The sequence below is a fragment of the Petaurus breviceps genome, unplaced genomic scaffold (genome assembly GCF_028583685.1).
Source record: "Petaurus breviceps papuanus isolate PSGF00001 unplaced genomic scaffold, PetGlider_PUasm1.0 582, whole genome shotgun sequence".
Lineage (NCBI taxonomy): Eukaryota > Metazoa > Chordata > Mammalia > Diprotodontia > Petauridae > Petaurus > Petaurus breviceps.
Window position 1 is genome coordinate 12,542,522 of NW_027186390.1, and position 24,934 is coordinate 12,567,455.

Consider the following 24,934-nt stretch of genomic DNA (forward strand, 5'->3'; position numbering starts at 1 on the left):
ATCTAATAGGGCCAAGGGAAATGTATAAATGGCAGAAAAATGTAACAGGCCTAACGTAAATGGTAGGGGACTGGGGGATAGAGATTCCCTGCAATTAGGTGATAAGGCAGGAAAATGTGCCAGTGGAAGTCTTGGGTAAAACCATCAATTTAATGACCACTAGTGATTGAAGCTGCCACGGAAATGCAGGTTTGAACAAGTCTGCGCCCTTTGTCTCCTTTCAGCCCCCCCAGATCTCCTGTACACTCCTCTCACTATTCTTCCAAATATCACAGCTATCTGAAATAGAGAGGGATAGAGGGCCAAGAATGTCGTTTCCTTGTACTTCTTTGCTTGACCAAACAGAGCCTGTACACGTTTGTTTTTCCCCTCCAGGCCTTTCAGAACCTTATTTCTTTCTCATCAAAAGATCCCTCCCACTAAGAAGCAGTCAGCTTCCACACAAAAGAACAGCCCATGTTTTAAGAGTTCATAAATTCAATGACCGGAGCTTAAACTCATGGTCAATCACCCACTGAGAACGTGTTTGGTATCTCCCACAAGGAGATGATTAATACCTCATAACATTGTGCTCCTAATTCAAGTCCATAGGTCAGGCATAAAAATAGGGTCTTCCTTTCCTAATGATGGAGGAAGAGTTTCCTCATTGTCATAATAACTGAGAATCTTTACAGCATATGCTTGGTCCTGCCTATAGAAGTAGAGAAAGGTTCAAAGGATTTAAAACTGGAAGGGACATTAGAAGTCATCCAGAGCAATGGTGTTAAATTCAAATAGAAACAGAGGTTGCTAATTCACACGTAAGGATTGCTGTGGGCCACATATTGACTTAGAAAACCAGAAATTGTACTTTTATTTATTTCGTTAAATATTTCCCAATTACACTTTAATCTAGGTCAGGGCACAGTTGGGAATGTCAAGGGCCTCCACGAACCCTTTTGTTTTACAAATGATGAAACTAAGGCTCAGAGATGTTAACAGTTTGCTCAAAGTTACTCTCGCAGAGCCAGGATTTACCCCAATCCTCTGACCCCAAATCTAGTATTCTCTCCACAATTGGACACCTAGCTGGTTACATGAAATATCATGAGAGTAAAGAGCAATATAATTACAGACTCTTCTTTTTATAAATTATTCGGTTGTTTCAGTTGTGTCTAACTCTTTATGATCCCATTTGAGGTTTTCTTGGCAAAGATACTGGAGGGGTTTGCCATGTCCTTCTCCAACTCATTATGCAGATGAGGAAACTGAGGCAAACAGGGTTAAGTGACTTGCCCAGGGTCACATAGGATGAGACCAGATTTGAACTCACAAAGATGAGTCTTCCTGACTCCATTGCACCGCCTAGCTGTGTTCTTTGTATGAATAGATAAGGCTAATGAACCAGACCAATGTCATAAAACTCGGTCTGTTTTGTCCAATAGTGGAGATATACTGTTCTGAACCATTCATACTTTAATACTCTACCCACTTTGTGACCAGCGGCATGAACATGCAAGAAAACTAATTGGAATTCAGTCCCGTAGAATTAAGCAATCTGGCCCATGAAGGATGAACCCGATACCTGGACATCATTGACATGGTGTTCAGAGGAAAAGAAGCATTCTATTTTTTGTTTACACAGAATGCTCCCTCTCCTTTTTATGAATCATTGAAAAAGAGAATTTAAGTGGGGATCAGGGTTATAATTCCTTATCATAAAGTTGCTACAATGACAAAGTCTTAAATTGATGTCTTTATGAAAGTAGTAAGAGAATATAGTTGCCCAGATTGGGGGTGGAGGAAGAGCACTAGAGAGGAAACTCTATATGCCTAGCAAATCTCAATAGTCAGTTATGTGAAATACCATGGAATTCTAAGATCGGGAACTGAAAGGGACCTTAGAAGGCACATAATCCAATACAGCTACTTTGCAGATGAGGAAACTGAGGTCCAAGGATTTTCAGTGACTTGCCCAAGGTCACAAGAGGTTGTACGAGGCAGATACTATTTTATAAGGGACTTGAGTCTTAGGGACATTATGAAACTCACCTAATACCATTCAGTGAGTCAGTACTGACTCTGTTCCTCATGGCTGCCTCACCTGGGCTCTAATTTAACGCCTCTTATTTCCAGGCACATTATCTTTCTCCCTAAATTCTCCACCATTTTATGCTTTGGTCCCCAGGTGCCACTATTGGGGCAGTAATTTCCAGTAATAAAATTTACATTGAAGTTTACTTAATGTTCTCCATAGTATGTCACATCTCTAAAAATTCACTTAAGTCTCTTTTTGTTCACTTATAAATATTAAGCAGCAAAGGGAACCAAGGTCCATTTTGACACTTTTCTGTGTTGACAACACAAGTCCACTCTCATGTGTATGAAAGTTCTGACACACACAACCCTCCTGGCGCTTCATACCCTTCACCTTCCTTTTAAACTTAGCCAGCTCCAAAACTGTATGAGTAGATAATTTTATGGCAGATGAAACTCTATCAGAGTATAGCCTAGTGGAAAGTACATGGTGCTGGGAGTCAGGAGGACAAGGTTCTAGTCGTCTCTCTGGACACCATCAAGCTCTGTAAACCCAGGCAAGTCATTCCAATGCTCTGGGCCTCAGTCTCCCCAGCAGTAAAATGAGAGGTTTTTGACATATGAACTCTAACGAACATTGCAGTTCTATATTCTATGGTCCTATGGCTGGTGTGGTCCCTGTTGCAGATAGATGAGGGGATAGGAAAAGCTGGGTTGTAGTTCTACACTGGCAGTGAATAAAGCAACAGGCCTGGAGTCAGGAGGACCTGAGTTCAAACCTGACCTCAAATATCTACTAGCTGTGGAACCCTGGACAAGTTACTTAACCATTTGCCTAAATTTCCCCATATGTTAAATGAGCTGGAGAAGGAAATGGCAAACCACTCTAGTAGAGATACTAGAGCCCAAACTCTAACAAAGAGACATGACTGGAAAATGCCTGAACAACAAAAAAACCTTGGATACATGAATTAACCTTTCAGTGCCTCAGGCAATTGTCTAAGAATATGAATGACTGGGCAAGTTTTAATCTTCAATGAATCAGGGATCCAGACTGTCCCCACAGTCTTCTGATTAAATTACATACTCAAGCAAGCATTCAAGACTCTCTATGAGCTGTACTTGTTATCTTTCCATCCTTATCTCACATGATTTCTCCCCAAGTATACTTACCTAAGTCAACCCTGACTGGTCTCCATTCACTGAACGTGGCTCTATGCCCATCTTCCTTGTCTTTCCTCATTCTGTCTTCTCTGCCTGAAACACCTACAACCCCCACAACACTTCCTCATGGAATCATATTTCCCTTCCACAGCCCAGCTCAAGTACCCAGTGCCCTCTTTCCAAGCCCACCCTGAGCTCCCTGCTGATACTGACCTCTTCCTTCTCTGAAGTCTCAAAGTACTTTGCTCATATATCTCTTATATTTATTTGTATCTAATCTTACATCATCTATAAGAGTCAGCTAAGGTCTACTGGATAGTATGCTAAAAAAAACTTTTAAAATTTATTTTATTTTTAATTTATGGAATAAAACAAACATTTCCATAACATAGTACAATAAAAAAAAGATGATTGCACATGAAACTGCAAATCTACCATGCACAACTTGCTATTTCTTTCAAATCTACAATAAAATTTTTGTATCAATTTTTTTATTTTTTTAGTTCCCCACTGCCCCTGCCCTCCCCACCCTGCCCTTGACATGATTACAATTAGATACAAATAGATGTGTTTGTGTGTGTGAAACAATTATATAAATACTTCTATTTGTCATTTCTTTCTCCGGATGCAGATAAGGTCTTTCTTCATATGTCCTTTATAGTTAATTTGTAACCATAAAGTCAGGAAAACTTGACATTGACATCACATGCTATTTTAGACACTTACTAGTTATGTGACCCTAAGCAAGTGATTTAGTCTCTCTGAGTCTCAGTTTCTTCATCTGTAAAATGGGAATAAGAATAATAATACCTACATTACAAGACTATTGTGGGAATCAAATGAGATCATGTACATGAAAGCTCTTTGTAAATGGTAAGAACTTTGAAAAGAAAGCTGTCTTTTCTATCTTCACCTTCTCGAGGTGCTCTCCACATATACACTGAAAGCTTACGGTATGATTTTGTGCTTTGTACATAGTAGGAACTTAGCAAATATTTGATGAATAAATGTTACCAAATACTTGATTTGATGAAAAAGAGTCAACAATGCCCCAAATATAAATTTAAGTGGCTTCTGTTTTTCAAAACAGTTTTCTAGATTATCCTCTGAGATGTGCTGTATAAACAATCTCAGCATATTATTATGGATCAGACTTGGTTTCAGATTCTCTGGCTTTCTGATCACCTTATGTGAAAGATGAGCTAACTGCTCATCCAGTTGCAGTACTAGACCAGAGTACACACTTAACTGCATCAAGACCTCATTGTTTATTAAAAGCCTGTAATTAGAGGCCTGTGTTTTGACTAAATTGCTAAATACACTAGTGAACCACAAGCATTCTGAGAATGCCAGGGGGAAACTTGTCCATCGAGTAGCTCATGCTGTTTACACGCCCATTTACAACAATGTCCACTCACCCAAGTCAGGACTGGAGATTTGTATAAACAAGATTCCAAAGTTCTTCCTGAAATACAGCAAGTGAGGTGAGACACCTAAATGCCTATGACATTATTTTAAACTCAGAGACAGTCAGAATTCAAAGTACCCTTAGAGCTCACCTAATCAAACAATTTTATTTTTTTGGAGGGGAATGCAATTGGGATTAAGTGACTTGCTCAAGGTCACACGACTAGTAAGTGTTATGTGTCTGAGGCCATATTTGAACTCAGGTCCTCCTGACTCCAGGGCCGGTGCTCTATTCACTGAGCCATCTAGCCGCCCCCACAATTTCATTTTTCAGTTGGGGAAATTGAGGCTGAAGAAAGTGAAGAAAAAGGTCCAAGTTCCCACTGCTGACACAATGTCAAAGTTGGGGCTCAGCCCCAGGGTAAGGATTCCCATGAGTCTCTTGAAGGACCCCACCACAAAATAGACCATTACAATCTAAGAGAATATAAATTTAAATGTGGTTTGTGAAACTATTTACTATTCTCTCCCAATGAATAAATTTTTCATTCCTTAGCTTCAAATACCTCAAACTCTATTGCAGTTTTTGAAACTATTTACTATCCCCTCCCAATAAAGAGTTCTTGCCTTTCTACGGTTGCTCCCCTATATGAACCGATGCATTTTTTTTTTTTTGGCAAAGCAATTGGGGTTAAGTGACTTGCCCAGGGTCACACAGTAAAAGTGTCAAGTGTCTGAGGCCAGATTTGAACTCAGGTTGTCCCGATTCCAGGGCTGGTGCTTTATCCACTGTGCCACCTAGCTGCCCCTATGAACTGATTCATTTTTATCATTTTTGGGTCAATTTACTAGTTATGAGAAGAGACCTCAGAATTGTTTTGTCTTCTTATTATTAGTGATTTGTTTTGTACTTCTTTTATTACTAGTGATTTGGAGCATTGTTTTCATGTGGTTGCTGACATTTTGCATTTCATCTTCGGACACCTTCATGTCCTTCGACAACATATTCATTAGGGAAGAGTTCAAAAGTGTATTTTCCCTTGATTACTTAAACATATTCATTAAAAAGCAGGTTCCTACACCAGTGTTACTCCTACCAAGCTCCTAAGTTGTCTTGGTTTGGAAAAATGTGTCACCCTGACCTTTTTTTGGCTGTGCTACTCCAAAATCCAATTTGAGGGATTCTTTTAAAGTTGTCTGGAGGGGAATGTTGGGAGAGCTTGTCTGGATTCCTGCCTCTAACCCACCATCTTGTTTCCCTTGTTGAGGATTCTTTAGAACTGATGTGTCAAACTCATAATCCACTGGTCCTATACAGACTACATTGAATTGTTCTCAATTAAAATGTGATTGGGAAATCTTTTTTAAAAATTAACAAAAATAAAATATATTAGACAAAATGTCAACTTATGGTTTTCTAGGTTAATAAGCAACCTCAGGGATCCATTTCTATTTGAATTTGATACACTGCTTTAAAATAGTCTATGCTTTAATTTGTAACCTTGACAATTGTGCAGCATGAGGTAGAACAATAGGAAAGAACTGGAGCAGTTGTTACCTTTTGTTGTCAAATTTTAGGCAGGAAGACTCATGTTTCAAGTTTAAAACATCAAATCTAAAGGCCCAACTGTTTCGAGGACCCCAGTTTATTGGTGTCTGAGTCATTGTCCAATGAATATAGGAAACTGAAAAAAAAAACCCAAAACCACAAATATTAGGCTCAATGCCAGGAAAAAATTCTTTTTTTTTTTTAATTTCTTTTTTCTTTTTTGCTTTTTGGAGGGCAGTTGGGGTTAAGTGACTTGCCCAAGGTCACATGGTTAGTTTTTGTGTTAAGTGTATGAGGCCGGATTTGAACTCAGGTCCTCCTGACTCTAGGGCCATCTACTCATTGTACCACCTAGCCACCCTACAGGAAAAATTTCTTAACAACTAAAACTGTTCAAAAAGGCAATGAGCTGTCTTGAAAAGCCGTGGGCTCTGCTATATGAAGGCCTCCAAGGTTTTGGAACACTCTGTATTCATGTTCCTATATTCATGTTCCCTGTATTCATAGTCTTGCTATTATTAAATGAGATAATTGAAGCTATAAGATGAATTGCAGGGCAGGGGTGTGTAGGAAGAGAATTATAGAACACCAAGATAGAAAGTTTGGGGAGCTATCATAATATTGGGACCAGAAGGTGAGGAACTGGAAAAAGAGGCAAAGGAATAGTGAAAAATGATACAGGAAATCTAAGAAAATATATGTCATGGAACCAGGAGAGGGGAAAGTTTAACGGGAGGTATAGTCAATAGTGTTTAATGCTTCAAATAAGACAAGAAAAATTCTTTGGATTTGGCAAGGGGATCATTGCTTTAAGAAAGCACTGATTCAGTACAATATTGGTGGAAGGAATCAGATTGAAGAGGATAAAGGAGAAAATGGGTGATAAAAAAAAATGGAGGACTCCAGTGTAGATCACTTATTTATTCAAGTGAAAAAAAGTTAGAATAACTAGCTAGAGGGTTAATGGAAGGTTTTGGTATTTATTTTTTCTAACAGAAGGGTGACATGTCTGTTCAAGGCAAAAAGGAAGGCGTAAGTGGAAAGGGCATCAGTGAAAGTGCAAGAAAGCTTGAGGGAGATATAGATATGGCTATGAGACAATGAGATCTAGGGTATAGGAAGAATTGGTCTTAGAGATCTAAATGTGTTTCTTTTCTTGTAAGACTAGAGGGAAGGATGAGAAGAAGTATGCATAAACAGAGATGTAATGGAGTAAAGACCCTAATTCCACTGTGTCTATACATATTATCTAGGAAGAATTCAGGTATTTTAGATCCATTTCCAAATATGCTTGAAACAAACAGATCCAATTGGGTTGAATTTGGGTGGGAATGGAGGGTGGAGAATGAGACAACTTTATCATTAAGATAACTGCTGCAAGTGTAGTATAGTCCACACCAAAGAATGTTATCTCATTATGTTCACATTTATACAACTGTTCCTGCCTTCCCATTCAGATTAGATTTCACAACTGCCCTGAAAATCTTTCACAAGGTACTGGTTCCACTGTTTATGTTTGAAAGCAAGAGTAAGGCACTAATTTGGCAAAGTGACTTACATGCCAGGGGAGAGAAATGGTAACTCTGAGCTGAAATCATTCCAGAGGTTGATAATATGTATAAAAGAAAAATGATGCAACTCTGAGTTAGGATTACTAGTGATGATAAGAAAAGAAAAATCACTTGTTTGCCACTTTGGCAAGGCAGGGCCTTTTGATAAAAGTAGGAAAACAGAAGTATAAAAACTGAGATTGTAGAGATCCTGTCAATGTTCATAGCCAAGTCACAAAAATTTAGATCATGGACATCTGATAGAACAGAAGCTCCTTGAGGGCAAGGAGAGGTTTGGTTTTCATGTACCTTCAATGTCCAATACAATGCCTAGCACATAGTCCTTGTTAAATAAATGCTGATTGATTAATTGACCACCTTCCAAACACACTGTAGAGTCAATCCCCAAGCTATCTAGTATTCATTTAATTTAAATATATTATATAACTTTCCATACCAAAAGGCTGTGCACTAGGCATTGATATATGGTTGTTCAGTTGTTTCAGTTGTGTCCAACTCTTCAAGACCCCATTTGAGGTTTTCTTGGCAAAGACATTGAAATGGTTATCCATTTCCTTCTCCAGCTCATTTTACAGATGAGGAAACTGAGGCGAAAAGGGTAGGTGACTTGCTCTGATGAGGAGAGATTTGACCACTGCACCACCTAGCTCCCCCAATTACACAGACACATATACACACACATGTACACCCCATACATATACATGTATATACATATATACAATTTTGTGCTTATTTATTTTATATTTAAATATTTGGACACAGCAAACACTCTTGAAGATCATGTTTCAAGGTGGAAAGAGATTGTGATCTGAGTGAGCAGAAGAAGAAACCATTCACAGGAAGTCACTGATCCTTAAAGTATTAAAATTGCAGCAAAATGTAACTAATTGCACTACAAATTCCAGGATATTAAATATAGCCAAATATAAGCAACCATGATGCCAATAAATTTGTTTTAATTATCATCATTTCAGGAAAACTTCTCTATGGTTTGCCAGAATAAAGATGAGGAGTCCCCACATTTGTAGAGCACTTTGGAACTTCCAAAGGACATTGATGATTCAATTTGTCACACGCTTATTTTGTCTGCTATATACCAAGAACTGTGCCAGGTGATGGGAGAGATACAAAGAAAAAACTCAGCAGCTTTCCTGCCCTTCTGCAACATACAAGGAGCCAGATTAGATGCTCAAAGCATTAATGTATTCATCTTCTTTCTTCCTCTTTCCACTCATCTATTTACTATTAATAGAAACTGGAAAATGGAAAAACTGAAAAAAAAATGCAAAACCGAACAAGTCCAAAGCATTTCTCTGTCAGATATGAGAGAAGATGTTGTTGCTGTTCAGTCATGACACCATTTAGGGCTTTCTTGGTAAAGATGCTGTAGTGATTTGCAATTTCCTTCTCTTGCTCATTTTACAGATGAGGAAACTGAGGTAAACAGGATTAAGTGATTTGCCTAGGGTGGCACAGCTAATAAGTGTCTGAGGCCAGTTTTGAACTCAGGAACATACACTTTATACACTGCATCACTTAGCTGCTCTAATGAGAAAAGACAGGCAGAGAATCTTTGTGAACTCTGTTTTACACAGCATGGCAAATGAAATTGGGCAAAGGATAGAGTTGGCTGGGACCTGAAAGATCAGGTTGATTAGTCTCGCATTGGCTGAAAACCCATGCAAATTGATAGGCATTCACTTTTGGGTAGAAGTACAGCTGTGAGAAAGCTGTAATAACAAGCCTTAGCAAGACCAGATGCTCCAGGATATATGAAATAAATGTTAAATATGTATTTTCTGTGCATAGTGGAAAGAGCTCTACATTGATAGAAGATCTGGATTCAAATCTCACATCTGCAATTTATAATTTAGGCAAATCATTGCCCCTTCCTGAATGTCAGTCTCTCCCTGCTTCTACCCCCATAAAGTGAAGACTAGATAATCTTTAATTTCCCTTTCAACTCAAAATCTTATGACCCCATAGAAAAGCAGCTAAGGCTAAGAATGGAGTAGCCCAGAGAATGAGAGCATGGGACCTAAACACACTTCTTGTATGTACTTCCTCTGCTTCGATGACTCTAATCTGAACCCAGAAATCTATACAACTCAGGGGAATGCCCTACCAGGAAGCTCTCAGGGCAAAGGGAGTGGCATCACTGTGTTACACCATCACTTTCAGAAAATACAGGTAATTTTCCATTCCATAATGGAAAGGCCACCAAAGTGCATGTGCACAGCATACCTGAGATGGAGGTGTGTCTAAGAAATGCTGGTGGAATCAGTTACAACAACAGACGATGCTTATCAGCCCTGTGCTAGGTACATCAAGCCTCTGGACATCATTTCATCAGATTACATCAGTACCAAATGCTTTCTTTAAACCACACACTTTATTTTTTTCCTTTTAGCTTAGTTCCTCCTCCTGTCATCTTAACGATCAAATGACACAGAATTCCACTTTACAGCATTAACCTTCTCTCTTCAGCCAAGTAATGAAAAGAGACAAATTGTTCTCTGTGATACTCTAATTGGTGAAGCACTTTGGAATAATTGTAAAACATCTAGACACAGTATGGTGCAATGAGATGAATGTGGGATGTGGAATTAAAAGACCTAAATTCATATCCCAGCTCTGCCATGACCTTGCCCACATCACTTAAATTCTCTGGCCCTCAGTTTATTTACTCTAAAAAAAGGGGGGGGCTGGGCTAAATGACATTTAAGATCTTTTCCAGCTCTAAATCTATGATCTTAGACTCAAAAGAACCTAAGTTTCAAAAGGGTTATATTTCTTGTGATGGTCATTTAGCTAGCAAATGGTAGAGCTGAGATACGTGCTTTCTCTTTATATGTTCTAATCAATTTATTATCAATGACTAATTCAAATTAACTGAGGTTGGGGGAAGGGATAAAGTTAGGATGGCGAGGATAAACTGAATTATAGACCATGTGTAATGTAACCTTTATAAACTCTGTGGGTCCTTATCTCAACCTCCACTCTTATTGATGAGTTGGGTCCCTGAACCAATCTCTCTCTAGGACGTATTACTGAGAAGCTGTAAAGAGTGTTATAGGCAAAACACACTGTATATACTCTGAGAATAGGATTCCTATCAGCCACTCCTCTATTACTCTTCCATCCCTTACCTCCTCACTCCTCCTCTTTAAAAAATTTTCTGTCCTTGGCAAATCAGTCAAGATAGGTTCTCAACACATTGTCCACGCCACCAGTCTGAAGCAGTTCTCCGAGGTCTCAGGGAGGGAGAAGCATTTTCATTATGAAATGCTTTCCTGGTACCATACAAAAAAGTCTCATATATATCATCTCTGCCCCTACAAGTAGGTTCAGAGATCACAATTGCCCTCAAATTCAGAGTAATACAGCTTCAACACACAAAGTACATTTTACAATTTTTTTTTAGATTACTGCTTACTTAGCACTTAACTAAGACTGCCTTGCTGCTCAAAATGCCTTTCCAAATCCAAAGGACATAAAGAAAAGAAAAGAGGAAGGAAATCCAGCTTCTTATCACAGAAGAATGCCTGATTCTTAGAGTTTTCTAGACCATATGGAGCTTTCTCCAGGGACCAAAGATGTATAGACAGAATATGGTCCTTGGGTATTTGGGCAGAAATGTTTTTCACTTTTCTTCTTGATATATCTTCTCAACAAATATCCTTTTACCAAGGTTAATTGATGACAATTTGTTCAATGATACTGAAGATGATGAATTCAATTTTATATATGCATGTATATATAAAGAGAGAGAGAGAGAGAGAATTTGAGATGATAGAAGGGAATCAAAATAGAGATTATAGGAGCATAGGCCTAGAGGTATAAGGGACCTTAGAGGGTTCCCAGTCCAGCTCCCTCATTTTCCAGATGAGATAACTAAGGTCTGAAAAAAGACTTTGACTCGCCTGAGATCTCACAGGCAGGAAGATATCTTGGAGCCCATTGTAAATGCAAGGACAGAGCTCAGGTGAGAGGAAGGTCTGGGTTATAGATATGCATTTAAATGTCATCTGAATAGAAGTAATAATTGAATTCATAGAAATGGATGAAATTGCAAAGGCAGAGCTGGCAGAAAAGGAGCAAGAACAGATTTGGGAGGGATTCCTATACTTAGTGAGGGGAAGGGAAGCAAAAGGAAGGAGTGGTCAAAGAGAGAGAGGAAAATCAGCAGAGCCCAATGTAGCAGAAGCCAAGAGGAAAGAATAACTCATGTTTCTATATGGCTTTAAGGTTTATAAAACCCAGTGGGAAGAGGGGTTACAAGGGTCATTATAATTGCTTTACAAATGAGGAAACCTAAGCCCAGAGACAATAATTGACTTACCCAAAGTCACACAATTAGCAAATGTCAGAGCCAGAACTTGAACGTGGACCCAGGTCTTTTTAACTGAAAGGATTATTACTATTAACACTTATTCCAGGCTGCTTCTCAATATAATATCAAGAAGAAGGTGGTAGATACTATCAAATGCTGGTGAAGAAAGATGAGAACTAAAATTAGGCATTTGACAATTAACAAGTCACTGGTGAAGTTTCAATAATGTAGTGGGAAGGCTTCTAGCTTAGCCCCATTACAAATAATACTTATTGATGGTTTTAGATAAATGCTTTTTAAAATCAATATAAATCCATTAATACCAATATTTTCAAATGTTTTAATAGAAATGAGTGTTATACTTTTTCGAAAGCTTTTTTCTGCATATAGTGATATAACCATATGATTTTTTAAAACTTTTATTATTGATATAATCAATCATATTAATAGTTTTCCTTAAGTTAAACCATCCCTGTATTCTTGGTTTAAATCCTCCTTGTTCATAATGCATAATCTTTGTAATATATTGTTGTAACCTTTTAGCTAGTATTTTATTTAGGATTTTTGCATCATATTCATTAGTGCAATTGATCTATAATTTTCTTTCTCTATTTTTACTCTTTCTGGTTTAGGTATCAATATCATATTTGTTTCATAAAAGGAGTTTGGTAGTATTCCTTCTTAAAAATAAAATAAAATTTTTAAAATAGAAGAAAAAATAATGTAGTGGGGATAGAAATCAAATTATAAGGGGTTGAGGAAGGAATTAGTGGTGTGGAAATGAAAACAATAAGTGTATACAAATCTTTCTAGAAACATGGCAATAAAAGAAAGAGGATGGTGGGGGAGGGGCATTTAGCAGTTGGGGTTTTTGTTTGTTTTTGTATTTTTTTTAATTATAAAAGAAATCTAAATTTGTTGCTAGACAGAGGGAAACTTGTTCATATAAAGGAAAAAGTTGAACATGAAAATGCAGGGCTTATTGGTAGGGAAGTTCCTAGACAAGATGGGAAGCTATGGGGACAATAGCACTGGCAAAAGGGTTAGAATTGGCAAGATGGCGGATCACCATCTGTCTAAGACTAGAGAAGAAAGAAATGAAGATTTTAAAGAAATGTTGAAGTGTATAGAAGAGATGAAGGAGCTGAAATCCAAACACTTCCATCTTTCATAATGTAAGAGGGGTATCATCCACTGAGAGAGATGGGGAAGGGGATGATCAAGGCTTGAAGAAAGAGGAAAAGGTGTATAACAGCCACTTTAGGGAATCAATGAGAGATGAATAAAAGGGCTGCTAAGTATCAACAAAGGCCCAGCTGACATTAGCTAGCATACATTTCTAGTGAACCTATGAAACATGGTTTCATGACTTTTTCTTACAGCTTCTATTTCACCTGGAGCAAAGGTGAGTGGCTGGGGTTATCCAAGGTTGGAGATGAGCAGGACCAGAAAGACACAGACGTTCTAAGGGAGGAATTCAAAGTAAAAGAGAGTGCATTGTTGAAATATTTGATTATAGGGTGAACACTATGAAGGAAGGGGGATGGAAATAAAGCTAAAACAGGGGTAAAGGGAGATTAGGTAAGGGTCTAGAGTCTGAAGTTCACAATGGGGTCAAAGACCAGGTTTAGGAGGACTAAGAGTGTGGGAGAGGTTAAAGTTCAATTGACTGTGGTCAGAAAGCGGGAAAAAAGAAATCTATAAATCCCTACCCAGTATCAAAGGATCATGGCATTTGCAATAGAGAAAGGACTTTATGGATCATCCCATTCAGTTACTACATTCTTTTGCTGATGTGAAGCCTCACTCTCTGAGAGATGAAATAAATTTTCCAAAGTCACATAGCTAAGCATCAGAACTCAGCAGACACCTGGTTCCCAGAAGAAGAGAGTAGATTTCATAAAGTCTTCTAATCAATAATCAATCTATGACTGCTCTCAATAGAACTCTAGTATATGTAATAAGTTGGAGAAATTGTTAAATTGTTCCTTTGGGTGTCATAGCAGTAAAACTCCTCCCACTGGGTTTTCATGTGACTTTCCCATTTTTGGTACAGGGAAAGCCAAGCCAAATTTTTTTTTTTGCTTTTTGGAGGGTAAATGGGGTTAAAGTGACTTGTCCAAGGTTACATGGCTAGCTTTTGTGTTTAGTCTCTGAGGCCGAATTTGAACTTGGGTCCTCCTGACTCCAGGGTGGGTGCTCTATTCACTGTACCACTCAGCTGCCCCAAAGCCAAACTACTAAATTGTATAGACATGGATAGTCTAAAAAGATACCCTAACCCCATCTTTTTTTTTTCTTTGACTACTGACCAGTTCATTAACCATTTTTGTTTTGACATAGGCAGAGAGAGAGAAGCAGCCTAAAGTTTCCAAAAGTACCTTTACCAGAAATCAGAACTCAGTACATGCACACACACACACACACACACACACACACACACACACACACACTCTTCTACAATTTACTACTTGTGTGACTTTGGACAAGTCAAAACCTCTCTGGGCCTCAAGAGCCCCTTCTGGGTCTTCATCTCTAAAATAAGAAGATTGGATCTGTTCATCATTAATGTCCTGATTTAAAAAAAAAAAAGCAATAGAGAAACCAAAATAACTTGCATCGTTGGTTAATAGGGAACTCTTCAAAGAGTTGGATAGGTACTGTGAAGTCATGCTTAAAATTATCTGTAAAGTAAAAGCAACGGCAAAACCAGAACTGAACATTGGAATTGTAAGAACACAGGGAACTTGACCTTGGGAAAGAGATAAGGAAATGAACATCCCTCCCATCACCACCTGGTAGACTATAGGTGTGGAATATTGTATATGCTGTCAGAAACAGTTGATATGCTAGGTAGTTTTGCTGAACTGGTTTTTCCCCTCTTTCTAGGGGGAAGAAAGACATGTTCATAAATGAATGTGATGTAAATAACTATATATGTGAACATTTTGCATGTGTGTGCTTATATATACTTCTATATGTACATACTGTCTTCCTTAGTAGAATGTAAACTCTCTGAGGGCAGGGACTGATTCATTTAGTTTTTGTATCCCCAGTGCATAGCACAAGTGTCTAACACAAAATAAATTATTGATTGTAAAATTGATTGTTGGTTGATTAAAAAAAATATCAATAAATGTGTTTTTAAATAAAAAATATACAGAGCTTTTATTTACTTACATTCAGCCATTTGTGATCATCTGTATACTTTTGCATATGAAAGTTTAAACTTATTCTCTTCATACTCATTCTATGCTTTTGTTCAGTCATATCCAATTCTTTGTGACCCCATTTGGAGTTTTCTTGGTGAAGAGACTGGATTGGTTTGACATTTTCTTTTTAGGGTCCTTTTTAAAGATGAGGAAACTGAGGCAAACAAGGTTAAGTGATTTGCCCAGAGTTATACAGATAATAAGTATCTGAGGCTGGATTTAAACTCAGGTCCTTCTTGACTCCAGGCCCAGCACTCTATCCACTGTGCCACATAGCTGCCCTATTTATTCTGTAGATATTTACATAAAATAGATATGGGATTACATAATGGATGGATTTGACCTTGGATCCATGAAGATTTATGTCTTGCCTTGGACACAAACTGGCTATGTGACCCTGGTCAAGTCACTTAACCTATCAGTGGTCTAGGCAATTTTCTAAGACTAAGGAGTTACAGAGAAAGGCCAACCTAAACTGGTAAAACAGACCTGTGCCTTTCTTGTATCAATGAAACCCCCCATTTCTATACACTTATGTATGGACTTGTCTCCTTGAACTCAATGTACACTCCAGGAAAGTTGGGACTGTTTCATCCTTTGTATTTGTATCCTCAGTGCCTAGTGTTGAGCCTGGCACATAAGAGCATGTAAAAAATGATGTATTGATCAATTATGACTAGGGAATATTTTCTTTCTGCATATTTCCTTTCTAGAATCTCCTTACTTTCTTAAGGGTACTAGCATCATCTAAGCAACTGCTGCATGGCATAGTGTAGGTGCCTTTTGCATCTCAGTCCACTTAAGTCCCAGGAGACATAATTTCAAGATGAGCCAACTACTGATGCTTATCCAGATAGTCTTAGTTCTTTAAGCAGGCCCTAGTTGGCTTCTCCTAATTCTTCAGGGCAAACACCCCACTGCCTTGGTTTATTTCCTTATCTTACTTTGTGAGTGCTAAAAAAAGGAAATCTCATAGAAAAACTCCTTAAATTAGTACTAAAGCAGTTGACTGGGAAAAATCTTTGTACCAGATAATTCGATAAAGGTCTGATATCCAAAATATGTAGAGATTTAACAAAAATAAATAAAAACATACTGAGGGTGGAGTAGAGTCCACAGGAAGCTAGGAATCAGAGCAGCTAGACAGTGGGAGAGAAAACACACTCAGGCTAAAGGGTGGTGTGGCTTCATGCTGTGCTATGGTGTATGCTTTGCTACTATGATGGATTTGACTTTCCAGTTTGGGGATTTGGTTTTCTGGTGTCTTAATAAATGTTTTGCTTCTGTCTTCTATATGAAAAGTCTGTTATATTTTGTGATTGAGAACTGTGTGGCATATTTACAGTTGCTATTGGAATTATGAATATTGCATTGGTGCTGTAACTCCAAAGGGCCTCTAACACACCAAAATATAGGTTGTCCCAAAAGTGTTAAGACAAACAAGCAAACAACAAAACAACAAAAAAAAGAAAAGAAAAAAACTGCAAAAAGAAACCCAACCCCTATCATTTGAAAGTTTATTTACAGAGAAAAATAACTGTCACAAATTAAAATATTATTTTGATTCTCTTAAGGCTAGGATTATAAATACAATACTTTCCATCACAGCACAGCAGCTGATAAAAGTGTTTTGTTTTGTTTTTTAATTTGAAAACCAGGGCACCTAGGTAGCATAGTGAATAAATACCAGACTGGGAGTAAGGAGGACCTAAGTTCAAATCTGACCTCAAACACTTAAGAGCTGTGTGACCAGGGCAAATCACTTAAGTCTGATTGCCTTCAACCACTCTCCACCCCCAAAAAGTCTGAAAATCTGCTAGAGGAATGTATAGAACAAGACAATGAATATGCTAAATTTTAATAGGAAACATATCAATATTTGGAAAACATAAATAATTGACCTTTCAATCTTGTTTGTATTTGTAGCATTTATACTTCTGAAGTTTTTAAAGCTTAAAATTACACTAAGACTTTTTGGGACAACTTGTACTTACAGAAACACTTTTTGTAGCAGCAAAGAATTATGGATAATATAGATACCCATCAACTGGAGAATGGCTAAACAAGTTGTGTTACAAAAATGCTGTGGTACATTAGTCTGTTATAAGAAATAATGACTATGATGAATCAGAGAAGCATAGGAAGGCCTATATAAACTGATAGAAAGCGAATTCAGCAAAATCAGGAAAGTAATATATTCAATGACTACAAAAAAGAAAATGAAAACCACTGCAAAACATTTGAGAATGAATGTTGCTTGGTCCCACAGTAAAGATAGAAGAAGGCACCTCCCCTTTTCCCACTCTCAACATCTTTCATAGGTGAAGATGTATGTATGTAGAACATTGCATACAACATCAGACTTTTTAAAATATTTTTTTCACAAGTTTCACTGTACTATTTTTTCTTCTTTTTTTCATCTTTATTATAAGTAATGGGAAAGAAGGATGAAGGGATACATCGGGATATACAGGTGGTAAAAAAAATATAAATCGAAAGATTAAAGACTCTTAAAATGTTTGTTTGCATAAACTAAAGAAGGAAAGAATTTGTCCATCATCCTTAGGTCAAACTCATTGAAAAGAAAGTCTGTTACCCTTTCTTCAGCTGAAGTAATCAAAAGAGAAGCAATGATATGCAAACTAGAGTCTCCAAAGGGCATCACCAACCAAAATATTAGCAAAATATTGGCCTCCTCATTTTATCAATCAACCACCACACGTTTAATGAGAACCTACTGTGTGCATATCATGGTGCTAGGTTCTGGAAAGAACTGATGCCAGAATGGTCCCATGATTATAAGGATTTAGCATGTAGTTGGAAAAATAAGAACTACATCCATGAAATCAGTAGAGAACAAGATATGATGTCTTGACACAGTAGAATGTTATATTATGAGCTAAAGATCATGAGAGAATAATAGATAGATAGACAGATAGATGTATATACATATATAAATGTACACATACATACACACACACACACACACACACATATATATATATATATATAGAGAGAGAGAGAGAGAGATTTCACATATAGCTTGTGATTTTAGGAGGTTCTATTTAAAAATCATTTATCTATTTTTGTGGGTGTTTTGTGAATTGCCTCAAGACTATGCCATTTAGGATACATTGGAAAAACTGGGAACATTTAACTGAAGAAGAGGAGAATGGACATGAGGGGAGAGATGTGATAAATGTCTTCAAATGTTTGCAGGACCATTTGTCTGAAAAGGCATTTGACTAGTTCTGCTTGAGCCCAGAGGGCAAAACTGGATGCAGTAAGTGAAAGTCCCAAAGATATGATGTCAGGAGAAAACAAAAATAAAACTTCTTAATAATGAGAGCTAATCAAAATTGGAATGGGCTAGTTTAGGACATGGAGAGTTTTCCCTCTTCAGGCAAAAGCCCACTCATTGTGTATAGTAAACTTGGTATTTGGGGGGGGGGATCCCAAGTTGGATTAAATGGTCCCTAGAATTCCTTCCAACTTTGAAATTCTGAGTTTCTAGACTTTGTTTCACTAAGCATCTTTTGTTTCAAGACAAATAGTTGCTCCAGAAGGAGTTTTCACATGACACTATATTTTAATGAAGTGGCTTATCAAAATCTATTTTCCTAAAATAGAGTTTTTTTCTAATAAACACAGCAAAAGATGATCCTGGTCCTAATTTCAGACTCCAACTTTTGTCCAGTAAAGAATCTTTAAACTCAGTAACTTTTCTGTGTGAAACAGCCTCCCAAATATTGCTTCACTCCTGGTCTGCAACTCAAAAGTGAACAAACTACCTAACCTGGAAGGGAGGGCACTCCCATTATAAGATAAGACACATGTTCAGTAATGGAAAGAAGTAAGCTATTTGACAATGCCACCACAAACTTTCTATCGCACAATCATTGCAAAGAAAGCCATGTCATGGAAACTCAGTGGGATATAAGAGTCTGAACTCAAGGCAACTTTGGGTTCCTGATGGGAACAGAAAGAGCAAATATACCTCCAGTCTTAGCACTGAATATATGAAAAGTCCAGAACTTGGCCTTGACAGAGAAAAAAATATTAAATAAAATCTTTACCAGGCCCTTGGTTCCCTAGTAGACATCATCTGAACACTAACTTGGAAGAAGAGGGGCTTTACTCCAAAGCCTGGCATGGTATTCTTTCACCTAACGTTTATTGCAAAGCCTCAAATGGTGAATATCTAGGATGTTCTTCCTATACTTTTGGCCATGAGGTTGCCTAATATGCATTTAAAAGGCTTCATAACTAACTACTAATTTAATATTGAATGGAATTTCCTTTTGCTATCTAATGTCTATTGTTTAATTCTTAATAGCAACCCTCCTTAATGCTACCTTCTTAGAGCATTCTCATGAGATGGGGAAACAGGATAAGTATTATTTCCATTTTACATGTGGGTATCTAGGTAACACAGTGCATAGAGCACTGGGCCTGGAGTCAAGAGGAACTGAGCTAAAATTTTACCTCAGACACATCCTAACTGTGAGACACTTAACCCTGTTTGCCTCAGTTCCTCACCTGTAAAATGAGCTGGAGAAAGGAAATGGCAAAACACTCATGTCTTTGCCAAAAAAAACCACAACCAGAGTCACAAAAAGTCAGACAGGAATGAAACAACTGAACAACAACAATAATAATACATATAGAAAACCTAAGAACATATGGGGACTGTGGAACGTAGGTAAAATGACTTGCTGAAGGTCACAGTTAATAGTGGGATCTAGATAGCAGACAAGTGTTCTCCTAGGAGAACCTTAATAACTACATGAAGCAGGAATATTTGTCAATGTAGAGTAATATTTATTCAGTCATAGTGCATTGAGTAGGCCCAATAGCATTTGGAGGTCAGGAAAACCTTGGGTGGAGTCAAACCTCTGACATGTACTGGTTATGTGTCTCTGCATATCCTCTAAGTGCCCCAAGGCAATTCTCTAAAACTCTAAATTGCAGAAGTGTTGATCCGCAATGTGAATGAAATTTCATCTTAGACAATTTCCTATGACACCTTCAACTCAACATGTCCAAATCAGAGTTCATTATCTTTCCTCCTAAAGCCTGCTTCCCTCCTAACTTACCTGTTACTGTTGAGAGTAACACTATCCTCACAGTCCCCAGCTCCCAATCTAGGTGTCATTCTTGACTCCTCACTATTTCTGCTCTCCCCTTCACTACCTCCCTGCCTCCAATAGCCAATCTATTGCCAAGGCCTGTGGATTTCACCTTTACAACATCTTTTGAAAATACCCTGTTCTCTCCTTGATACTGCTACCAGTCTCGTCCAGGCCCTCATCACTTCACAAATGTATTATTACAATAATAAAAATGGTAAGTCTACCTGCCTCAAGTCTCTCCTCACTCCAGTCCATCTTTTAATCAGCCAACAAAGTGATTTTCCTAAAATGCAGTTCCAGCCATGTCATACCTCTACACATACACACACAATAAATTTCAATGACTCCCTATCATTTCTGAGATCAAATACAAAACACCCTGGTTGGCATTCAAAGGTCTTCATAATCTCATCTCTGCCTACTGGCTTCCTTTAAATCCCAACCAAAATCTTATTTTCTAGAGGAATTCTTTCCTAATCTCAATCTTAATGCCTTCTCTCATTTAAATATTTTGCATTTATCCTATATGTAGCTTGTTTGTACATGTTTGTTGTCTTCCCCATTAGACTGTGAGTTTCTGGAGAATAGAGACTGCCTTTTGCCTTTGGGGAGGGGTATCCCCAGCACTTAGCCCAGTTCATAGTAGATGTTGAATAAATTTTTATTGACTGAATGACTATGTCAATGAAATCATAGACCAGGACCAAATGCAAATTTATTTTCTCAGTTTACCACGTGGTGCCAAGGAAAGACTGCTGGATTTAGAATCAAAGAACTCAGATTCTAATCCTGCCTCTGCCACTTACCACCTGTTTGTGCCTCATCGGTAACAAGTGGCCAGAGCTACTTAGCCTCTCTCAGTATCAGTTTCTTCATCTGGACAATAACGTGACCAGAGGGCTAATGTTCCTGCCAGAGAAGTGATGGACTGAATATGCAGAATAAGATACATGATTCGGACATGGAAAATATGGAAATTTGTTTTGCTTGATATATGTAGAGAAGCATGGGCAGACATATGAACGGATGCAAAACCAAGTAAGCAAAGCAAGGAAAACAGTCTGTACAATGGCTACAACAATGCTGCCATCTCTCACTCTCTGGCGCTCCTGGCATGCCTTGCCATGCCAGTTTTCAGCTGAGTCACCTGTGTATTCATTCTCACTACATTTATGTTTCCAGGCTGCTTCCATTATTGAAGGACGTCATGAAATATGGCTGACTTAGCCTACTGCAAAGTCATAAATTCTGCTCACCATATTTTGTATTCTTCTTGTATTGATTCCCTATTGCCTTGCTATGATGGCTGTTCCCATAGTTCTCAAGTTCCCAATCACAATTTCCACTACTACCATTTTACCTTCCTCAGATGACCTTGATTATTTTACAGAGATTTTTTTAAGAGAAAATCTATAATTCTTCCAGACATCCAGACTCCACAGCTTGGATTCATCCTTTACTTCTCCCTCTCTCCTCATATGCTTGATTTTTCCCCTTATAATGTCTTTAACATTTGTTCCTTCTTTTCCTTTTCTCATTGCCACAACTATTGCCTGGACCCTTATCAGGCAACAAGGTAGCAAAGAAGATAAAATGCTGGACTGGAAGTCACAAAGATCTGAGTTTGGATTCTAGCTCAGATATTTATGTCACTAAGTCATTAAAGTCACTAAGACTTTCTCAGCCTCAGTTTCCTCATCTGTAAAATGTGGATACTAGTAACTTCTACTTCACAGAGTTCTTGTCCGAATCAAGCAAGACAATATATGTAAAGTACTCTTCAAATCTTAAAGCACTATATAAATGTTTAGCTCAGGGGTGGGGAACCTGTAGTCTCAAGCCACATGTGGCCCTATAGGTCCTCAAGTGTGGCCCTTTGACTAAATCCAAACTTCACAGAACAAATCTCATTAATAAAAGAATTTGTTCTATAAAACTTTAACTATTATTGTGATTATTAAGACTACCACCTCATATCTAGTTATGGTAAATAGTCTCAACTATTTTTCTTTCTCCAGTCTTCCTCCTCTCCAGTTCATCATGCACATGATTGCCATATTACAGACACTCATGAAGGATTTGTGATTTTGCCAGCATAAGGAATCCTCTGTAAAGTAACTCCCTCAATATGACTTAGTAGATAAGTCCCAGGGAGCTGTCTGGAAATTAAGTGAAGTACCAAGTCACACAACCTCTGATAGGATTTGAACCCATATCTTTATGACTCCAACTCCAGCATATTCTATCCACTATGACATATTCCATCTTTCACTGCCAGACTAATCTTTCTAAAAGTTATACATATAGAATCTACCTATATGCCAGCCTTCTGAAATTCCTCTAAATTCTTTAACCCTCCACAGTCTTGGCCCTACATATTTCTCTAATTTTGTTTCCTATTTGCCTCCTTTCTCCCCGCCTCCAATGTGGACCTTCTGCAGCAGTCCAGCTTGTTCCCAAATAAGTCATGTGCATTTCTGGTTCCATGACTTTATGCTTTCTCCACTCCCACCCTCCCCCCATCCCCCACCCCACCCCCTTTATCTAAGTCCTACCCTTCCTTCAAGGTTCAACTCGAGTACTACCTTAAGCAAGGGAACTTCCCCTGACCCCCTTGCTTTTTGCGATCTCTCTCTGCTCTGAACTTACAATTTGTGCTTCTCATTCAGTACCTACAATAACTACCTGGAATTGTTATTTATTTGTATTTGTAATTCTCCTTCATTGAAGTCATCCTTTAATGCCTTTTGGTGGCATCCAGGTACCCCTGGATTCCCCAAAGCTAGGGCAGTCAACTGCAGGTTCTGACAAGACCAACCAACTAGAAAGTCTAGAAGTCTGGGCTTGCCAATGGAGTGAGTACCTGTCAGCTAAGGATGGCCACTAGCTTAGTGGGGGGATGGGAGAAAGAGAAAGGAAGACAGAGAGACAGAGACAGAGAGAGGCGGAGATAGAGAAAGGGAGAGAATGAGAGAGATGAGAGCAAGAGATGCTTCTCATGAAGAACCATCCACAAAGATGTGGGACAAATGAACATTACAGATCTCTGGATTTCTTACAATAGCAAAGCATGAGAAAGTCCTATATAAGCTTCACTGGGATTTCACTAAGGGGCAAGAGCCTGTTCAAAGAATCATAGTATTGTAAGATTTATAACTAGAGAGATGTAAGAAATCATCTAATTTCAGTGTTGCCAACCTAGAATACCCTAGTATCCCTAGAGGTAAGAGAAACTTATCAAGAGATCACAGGGAATATTTGGTAAATAGCTATACTATCCCATTATAATTAATTAACCTATTTAATTTCTTATGTACATATTCATAAAAAATTCTAAAATTTATTTCCTTTCATACTGAAGAGGGAGTATGGGAAGATTTACTGAAAACCAAAAAGTATAAAAACTAAAAAATGTTAGGAGCCCCTCATCCAGTCCAGCCCACTCATTTTACAGATGTGAAAATTGAAGCCAAGGTAAAGTAGGTGATTTGATCAAATCCATGCACATAGTAAGTACTAGAATTGGGATTTTAATTCAAGTCCCCTGATTCTGTACTCACTCTACTACATTACCTCAATTCAATCCAATTTAACAAATATTTATTAAACACTTCCTATATTCAAGGTCATGTTGTGTGCTGGCAACTCAAAGACTAAAGAAAATAGTCCCTACTCTTAAGAAGTTTACATCCTGTGTGTTTGTGGATTAAGGAATGTATACAACAAGTACAGAGATAAATATAAAGTGATTTAAGGAAAGAGAAAGCATTTCATTAGTGGGGGGGAGGGGAGTAGAAGAATCTAAGAAATGCTCACTGAGAAGGTAGCAATTGAACCAAACCTGGAAATAAGTTACAAAATTAAATAAATATCTGTTGGCTGTACTATGTTCCATTTCTCCTCTTTACTCCCATGACACACAAAATGGGAGTCTTGTGACAGGAGTTAATTCACTTTTCTAAGCATCTAACTCAGTATTAGGGATAATGACTTGGGCATGAGGGAAAATCTAGCCCATTGAGTTTTTCATGGATTACTTTCTGTCAACATTGGCATTTGTAATCATTTTTGAAACTCCCTAAATTATAATAATACCTAATCCAAATAATATCCAGCTTCTATAAAGTTATACACAATGCAATATGCTGTGTCATAGCCATATTATGAAATAATCTTGGCACTTGCTTTATGCTATTTGCTTTGTAAAAAAAATTTATAAATCATACTAAATAGTCACAATTATTATGAGGCATTCAGAAGACTTTATTGCACTTTTACCATTTTTAAGTAACATACTATAACTATAGCCAGTTATGATAAAGGGTGAGCTTATCTTGGAAAGGAGTTGGATCAGACACCTAGGTCTACTGAGCACCCAGAAGCCTTTGAGTCTGAGTCAGTCCTTTCACCTTCATGTGCAGCACATGAAATGAAATAGCCATGTACCTCTCTTATATAGAGCACCTACCATAGTGCTACAAAACTCTCTCAGATAGATAGATAGATAGATAGATAGATAGATAGATAGATAGATAGATAGATAGATAGAT